The sequence below is a fragment of the Procambarus clarkii genome, chromosome 74, assembly GCF_040958095.1.
Source record: "Procambarus clarkii isolate CNS0578487 chromosome 74, FALCON_Pclarkii_2.0, whole genome shotgun sequence".
In the NCBI taxonomy this organism is placed as follows: domain Eukaryota; kingdom Metazoa; phylum Arthropoda; class Malacostraca; order Decapoda; family Cambaridae; genus Procambarus; species Procambarus clarkii.
Genome location: NC_091223.1, coordinates 16,504,586 through 16,512,085, shown reverse-complemented (window position 1 = coordinate 16,512,085; position 7,500 = coordinate 16,504,586). Strand labels below are relative to the sequence as shown.

General features: G+C 50.0%; 1 protein-coding gene across 3 annotated transcripts in view; it reads left to right on the top strand.

Annotated features, from left to right (window-relative positions):
• Positions 1–7,500, top strand: part of Syx6 (Syntaxin 6) — a 73,213-nt gene that overhangs the window by 14,681 nt on the left and 51,032 nt on the right. The window lies entirely within an intron of this gene.

Below are 7,500 nucleotides of genomic sequence, written 5' to 3'. Positions count from 1 at the left end.
TTACCGAGGGCGGTTCTGTGTCGTATTAAATCTTACCGAAGCTAATCCAGCCCAACTTAACGATACTCAGTATAAGGGTTTCAGTGTGGGAAAACGAGTCAGGTGGAGGACTGACTCTTGTCCTGCTATAGTGGAGATCCCGCTGGGTTCACTTTGTGTAGCATCTGTGCGGGTTATGGAGCTAGTTTACTGAGTAGTCAAGGTGTCTCTACTGACGTATGATGGAGCGATGCCTCTTTTTTTTTCTTCCCATTCTCTTCTTAATGGTAACTTATGTTGCTACTTTAGACCAAGTTATGACGGAACAAGGTTAGGGGGGAGGGGCAGGCTTGAGGAGGAGAATAACTCTAGGAACCGACTCCAGGTAACCTCCAGGTAATGTGCAATATATTGGTTCTCTGAGGGTGTTGCCTGAAGGTGTTCTCTGAAGGTGTTCTCTGAAGGTGTTGCCTGAAGGTGTTCTCTGAAGGTGTTGCCTGAGGGTGTTCTCTGAAGGTGTTGCCTGAGGGTGTTGCCTGAAGGTGTTCTCTGAAGGTGTTGCCTGAAGGTGTTGCCTGAGGGTGTTGCCTGAGGGTGTTGCCTGAAGGTGTTGCTTGAGGGGTGTTGCTTGAGGGTGTTGCCTGAAGGTGTTGCCTGAGGGTGTTACCTGAGGGTGTTGCCTGAGGGTGTTGCCTGAGGGTGTTGCCTGAGGGTGTTCCCTGAAGGTGTTCCCTGAAGGTGTTGCTTGAGGGTGTTGCCTGAGGGTGTTGCCTGAGGGTGTTGCCTGAAGATGTTGCCTGAAGGTGTTGCCTGAAGGTGTTGCCTGAGGGTGTTCTCTAAGGGTGTTGCCTGAGGGTGTTGCCTGAAGGTGTTGCCTGAAGGTGTTTCCTGAGAGTGTTGCTTGAAGGTGTTGCCTGAAGGTGTTGCCTGAGGATGTAGCCTGAAGGTATTGCCTGAGGGTGTTGCCTGAAGGTGTTGCCTGAGGGTGCGGATATATACCCGTTGCTCCTTACATTGTGGCTCCGTCGGTGGCCCTCGTGTAGCAGGTGGAGTGGAGGGTGAAGGAGCACACCTACCGCCTCCCCCTCTCTCGTTCGAGTATGCCAGACTTACGGTGGAGTGGCTGAGTATCTGGCTGTATTATTCCTCCCTCCTGGCCTCCTTCTTTCACTTCTTGCCTCCTTCCTTCACTTCTTGCCTCCTTTTCCTCTCTCTCTCTCTCTCTCTCTCTCTCTCTCTCTCTCTCTCTCTCTCTCTCTCTCTCTCTCTCTCTCTCTCTCTCTCTCTCTCTCTCTCTCTCTCTGTCTCTCTCTCTCTCTCTCTCTCTCTCTCTCTCTCTCTCTCTCTCTCTCTCTCTCTCTCTCTCTCTCTCTCTCTCTCTCTCTCTCTCTCTCTCTCTCTCTGTCTCTCTCTCTGTCTCTGTCTCTCTCTCTCTCTCTCTCTCTCTCTCTCTCTCTCTCTCTCTCTCTCTCTCTCTCTCTCTCTCTCTCTCTCTCTTCCCCCCCCCCCCCACAAATGGGTAAAGTGGGTAAACCAAATCAATGTTGAATCTGCATTATCGACGTTGAATCGACGTCAATTTCAACAGCCTAGAAATCTCTTGCTGAACACTATGGACAGTCAAATTCACACTACAGACTTCATGGGAATCTTTGGTTGTCGCAATAGGAGCAATCCTGTTTAAGGAGGGGCATGGGGAGGTCTATCCTTACCATCCTGCGACATACTCTAGATAGGCCTTTTGTGTCATAGTTTCATCCACACCATATCCACGTAAACATCCATCTCCACGCCCCCCATCCGTCCGTCATCCAGGGCCCCCAAGTCCTCAACCTGCTCTACGCGGTATGCCACCAGACTCGTCCCGGAAGTGAGAGGAATGAGCTACGAGGAAAGGCTAAAGGAGCTGAAACTCACGTCCCTGGAAAACAGAAGAGTAGGGGGAGACATGATAACCACCTACAAAATTCTCAGGGGAATTGACAGGGTGGACAAAGACAAACTCTTCAGCATGGGTGGGACACGAACAAGGGGACACAGATGGAAACTTAGTACCCGATGAGCCACAGAGACGTTAGAAATATTTTTTCAGTGTCAGTAGTTAAATGGAATGCACTAGGAAGTGATGTGGTGGAGGCTGACTCCATACACAGTTTCAAATATAAGTATGATAGAGCTCAGGAATCTGTACACCTGTTGATTGACGGTTGAGAGGCGGGACCAAAGAGCCAGAGCTCAACCCCCGCAAACACAACTAGGTGAATACATAACTTGAAAGAAGCACATTTTTTCAAGTGTCGTGTAAGAATAATCCCTTCCCCTCGCACTTCTCTTCCCACCCTCCCCCTCCCTCTTCCATTCTCTCTCTCCCCTTTCCTTCTTACCCTCCATTCTCTCTTTCCTCCCCCCCCCCTTCCTCGTTGCAGGCATAGTGTGCTGTAATTGTTGTGTACACGAGGGAGTCGTTACGGAGGGTAGGCGGGCGATGCTGTACAATAGAAAACGTCTTTCTTGACGCCTGTATTGTTGGGGATCTTGGGTGGGGGAGGGGGGGGGAGATGCTGTTGTGGGGGGAGGACGCTGTTGTGGGGAGGGTAAGGGGAAGGGCGGTTGTTGTTGTTTTGGGCTGGTTGTAGTAATCTCTCCCTCAACCAGCCTACTATACATAGTTTTCTTCAAGAAGTGCTGGACCAACCGGGCTGTGGTGGATATGGGGACTTGCGGGCCGCTCCAAGCAACACCCTGTTGGATCAAGCTCTCACAGGTGAAGTCTGTGAGAGGCTGAACCAACCGGGCTGGTGGTGGATATGGAGGGCCTGCGGGCCGCTCCAAGCACCAGCCTGTTGGACCAAGCTCTCTCAGGGTAAGCCTGGCCTCGGGCCGGGCTTGGGGAATAGAAGAACTCCCAGAACCCCATCAAGCAGGTATCTGCTCACTGATGATAATGAAAGTAAGCCTGTTTCCAAAGTTAAAACGTTTCCATTTCTACGGCCTACGCTACGAAGGTTGGGTTTGTAGGCCTACGCTACGAGGGTGAGGGTTGTAGGCCTACGCTACGAGGGTGAACCCAAGGTATCGGGAAAAAGTTATTTGTTATTTCTTATATATTTCTTATGTCAGTGATATTGAGCAGCCCGTAAAATTCCAGGGTTCATAGAATCGACCAATACGTTTAAAATGCGACGTATTTAATGAAATAAAGCCCCCGTAAATTAACGTTTTCTGACGTTTCGGGTTAGGCAAAAAAATAGTTGCATTGTTTAGGGAGTGTTGAATCAAGAGTAGTAGTAGTTATAGATTCAGCTACTCGTGAACAAAAGTTCCAAGTAGCACGGGCTATGGTGAGCCCGTAGCTTACCTGGCACAGGAGCGGGGCAAGTAGCACGGGCTATGGTGAGCCCGTAGTGGACTTACCTGGCACAGGAGCGGGGCAAGTAGCACGGGCTATGGTGAGCCCGTAGTGGACTTACCTGGCACAGGAGCGGGGCAAGTAGCACGGGCTATGGTGAGCCCGTAGTGGACTTAACCTGGCACAGGAACGGGGCTGTGGAATCAAGAGAGCGCGGGCTGGCTCTATAGCTACAGAGGCGTCCTGTAGGGCGCCACACTGGAGAGAGGCCACATAGATAACTGTCAACTCTTAACTCGATTAGAGCTCGCTCAAGTCTGGTTTAAGAGACAAGCGCCACAAGGCCAGAATTGTAAGCCAAATCTCTTATTATCCGCTCGACTTGCTATAATGAACCTTTTTCTTCACACACGACTAGTAGTGGTGGTGGTGATTGAACATTTTTGGAACATGGGTTGCGCTCTCTTCCTATGTTCGAAGCGCTCCCCCCCCCCCCTCTCTCTCCCTCTCCCTCCCCCCTCTCTCCCTCTCCCTCCCCCCCCCTCTCTCTCTCTCTCTCTCTCAGTAGAAATGCTGGAAACCGTGCACTCTGGAATCTGATTTTATATATATATATATATATATATATATATATATATATATATATATATATATAGAGAGAGAGAGAGAGAGAGAGAGAGAGAGAGAGAGAGAGAGAGAGAGAGCGCGCCTCGCAGACGTCAAGCCGCCTGCTATCGCTGTATCTATCCAAACCATGAAAACTTGGCTTATTAGGCAAATCGGGCCTTGCATAGTAGGCTGAGAAGTGCGTTCTGGCTACTAGGTACGACAATATATATATATATATATATATATATTATATATATATATATATATATATATATATATATATATATATATATATATATATATATATATATATATATATATATATATATAATGCTTCACCGACCTACTGCAAATGTAAATAATCGCCAACGGAACCTAAACGCCTAACCAAGCCTAACCTCGAGCTAATTATGCACGAAAATATAACATATAATAAATTTTATCTTTGAAAATACAGTATATCGATTTTGTATTCACTACGTTTAAATTGACGTGTGTGTCAATTGAATGCAGATTAATTTAATGTTTACCTAGCAGTAAGTAGCTTCAAGTTCAAGTATGTTTATTGAGACAAGAAGAAATACATCTCAAAGGGATAGAGTAGCTTAATCTATTTCTTATTGGAGGGGGGGGGAAAGACCTCGATACAAGCCTAACGTGTAATGAATACACACTGGCTTGCCTGTCCCTCCCCCCCCCCGACACACTGAAGGATTAATTATACGCTGTTTTAACAGTCTGGAAACGAACTTTGTCGAATCGATTTGTATGTGATTTCCAACATTCCTCGTCTCAGGACACGTGGTGCTTGGTGGTAGAGTTTGTTACATCAGGACACGTGGTGCTGGTGGTAGAGTTTGTTTACATCAGGACACGTGGTGCTGGTGGTAGAGTTTGTTGACATCAGGACACGTGGTGCTGGTGGTAGAGTTTGTTGACCATCAGGACACGTGGTGCTGGTGGTAGAGTTTGTTTACATTATGCCACGATGAATGGGGCGGGTCTGCATTTCCACAGAAGCGCCTTCGTGAGTTGCAAATTCCCGCTTTGGCGAGGGGGTGGCAAATTGGTGGCGGGCGAACCTCACACGCCTGTCATGGTAGACTCTCAGTGTGTAGTTTCTATTCTTATTTTAGCTGTCATCATTGTGTTAAGGAAGAGTAAGGGTGGTGGAGTGGGGTTGGGGGGGGGGGGAGGATCTCGCTGTACGATAAGTGACTTGGCGGGTGCTGGCAGCCGGGGGGGGGGGGGGGGGTTAATTCATTAATTCCGGGTTTGTTGCCAGTCATGTTTGGCGCGCGGGTCACGCGCGCCCTCAAATCTGTGTCGCCTTCCTGACTGACTGACTGACCTCTTGTGTCGGGAAGGTGACACTCTTGTGTCGAAAGGGTGACACTCTTGTGTCGAGAAGGTGATACCACATGTCAAATACTTCACGGGCGTTGCCTTCTCCTGGTCATTTTCAGGAGCCCCTTGTGTGTGTGTGTGTGTGTGTGTGTGTGTGTGTGTGTGTGTGTGTGTGTGTGTGTGTGTGTGTTGCGCGTGTGGCGCGCGCGCGTGTGCGTGCGCGGTGTGCGTGTGTGTGCTCCCCCCTACACACACACATACACACCTGCTACATCCCTAGTCATGGTTGTCTTACTGGGTGCAAGGTGTGTGAAACATGTGACGTATCACTGCGTTCTCTGCTCATGAAGAACAGAAGAAAGTTGTTCTTCTATAGCTCTAGGGGTGATTGGTTAATGGGCAAAGGGGGAGAGTGTAGCGTGATCAGTGACTACGCTGATAATGGGGTGTGAATACAATGGGGGGAATTTTCAAGTGATAAGATTAGAGGAGTTAGCGACTGGGAGGGGGCGTGTAATTCACGCTCCAGAAAGTTGGCCATATGTTTGTTGATCTGGTGTTGTGTGTTGTGTGTGTGTGTGTGTGTGTGGGTGTGTGTGTGTGTGTGTGTGTGTGTGTGTGTGTGTGTGGGTGTGTGTGTACTCACCTATTTTGTGCTTGCGAGGAATGAGCTCCAGCTCCTGGTTCCCGTCTTCTAGCCCCGATGCCGTCCCCTGAGTCATTTGAACCTTTGAATCCGTGGTGGTATAGTGATTTTTTTGTACATGGTACCCAGCTGTGTCTGGGTACAAGTGACAGGATGAACAAGCCCAGTGGGTTTTCTTCCTATTGGAGGAATGTTGTACATGCTGCTATGGCGGTGTGTCCACTCACAGGATGAGTGGCGCTGCCCAATACTGTCCACTATGGCGGTGTGTCCACTCACAGGATGAGTGGCGCTGCCCAATACTGTCACTATGGCGGTGTGTTCACTCACAGGATGAGTGGCGCTGCCCAATACTGTCACTATGGCGGTGTGTCCACTCACAGGATGAGTGGCGCTGCCCAATACTGTCACTATGGCGGTGTGTCCACTCACAGGATGAGTGGCGCTGCCCAATACTGTCACTATGGCGGTGTGTCCACTCACAGGATGAGTGACGCTGCCCAATACTGTCACTATGGCGGTGTGTTCACTCACAGGATGAGTGACGCTGCCCAATACTGTCACTATGGCGGTGTGTCCACTCACAGGATGAGTGACGCTGCCCAATACTGTCACTATGGCGGTGTGTCCACTCACAGGATGAGTGACGCTGCCCAATACTGTCACTATGGCGGTGTGTCCACTCACAGGATGAGTGGCGCTGCCCAATACTGTCACTATGGCGGTGTGTCCACTCACAGGATGAGTGGCGCTGCCCAATACTGTCACTATGGCGGTGTGTCCACTCACAAGATGAGTGACGCTGCCCAATACTGTCACTATGGCGGTGTGTCCACTCACAGGATGAGTGGTGCTGCCCAATACTGTCACTATGGCGGTGTGTCCACTCACAGGATGAGTGGCGCTGCCCAATACTGTCACTATGGCGGTGTGTCCACTCACAAGATGAGTGACGCTGCCCAATACTGTCACTATGGCGGTGTGTCCACTCACAGGATGAGTGGTGCTGCCCAATATTGTCACTATGGCGGTGTGTCCACTCACAGGATGAGTGGCGCTGCCCAATACTGTCACTATGGCGGTGTGTCCACTCAAAGGATGAGTGGCACTGCCCAATACTGTCACTATGGCGGTGTGTCCACTCACAGGATGAGTGACGCTGCCCAATACTGTCACTATGGCGGTATGTCCACTCACAGGATGAGTGACGCTGCCCAATACTGTCACTATGGCGGTGTGTCCACTCACAGGATGAGTGGTGCTGCCCAATACTGTCACTATGGCGGTATGTCCACTCACAGGATGAGTGGCGCTGCCCAATACTGTCACTATGGCGGTGTGTCCACTCAAAGGATGAGTGGCGCTGCCCAATACTGTCACCATGGCGGTGTGTCCACTCACAGGATGAGTGGTGCTGCCCAATACTGTCACTATGGCGGTGTGTCCACTCACAGGATGAGTGACGCTGCCCAATACTGTCACTATGGTGGTGTGTCCACTCACAGGATGGGTGGCGCTGCCCAATACTGTCACTATGGCGGTGTGTCCACTCACAGGATGAGTGACGCTG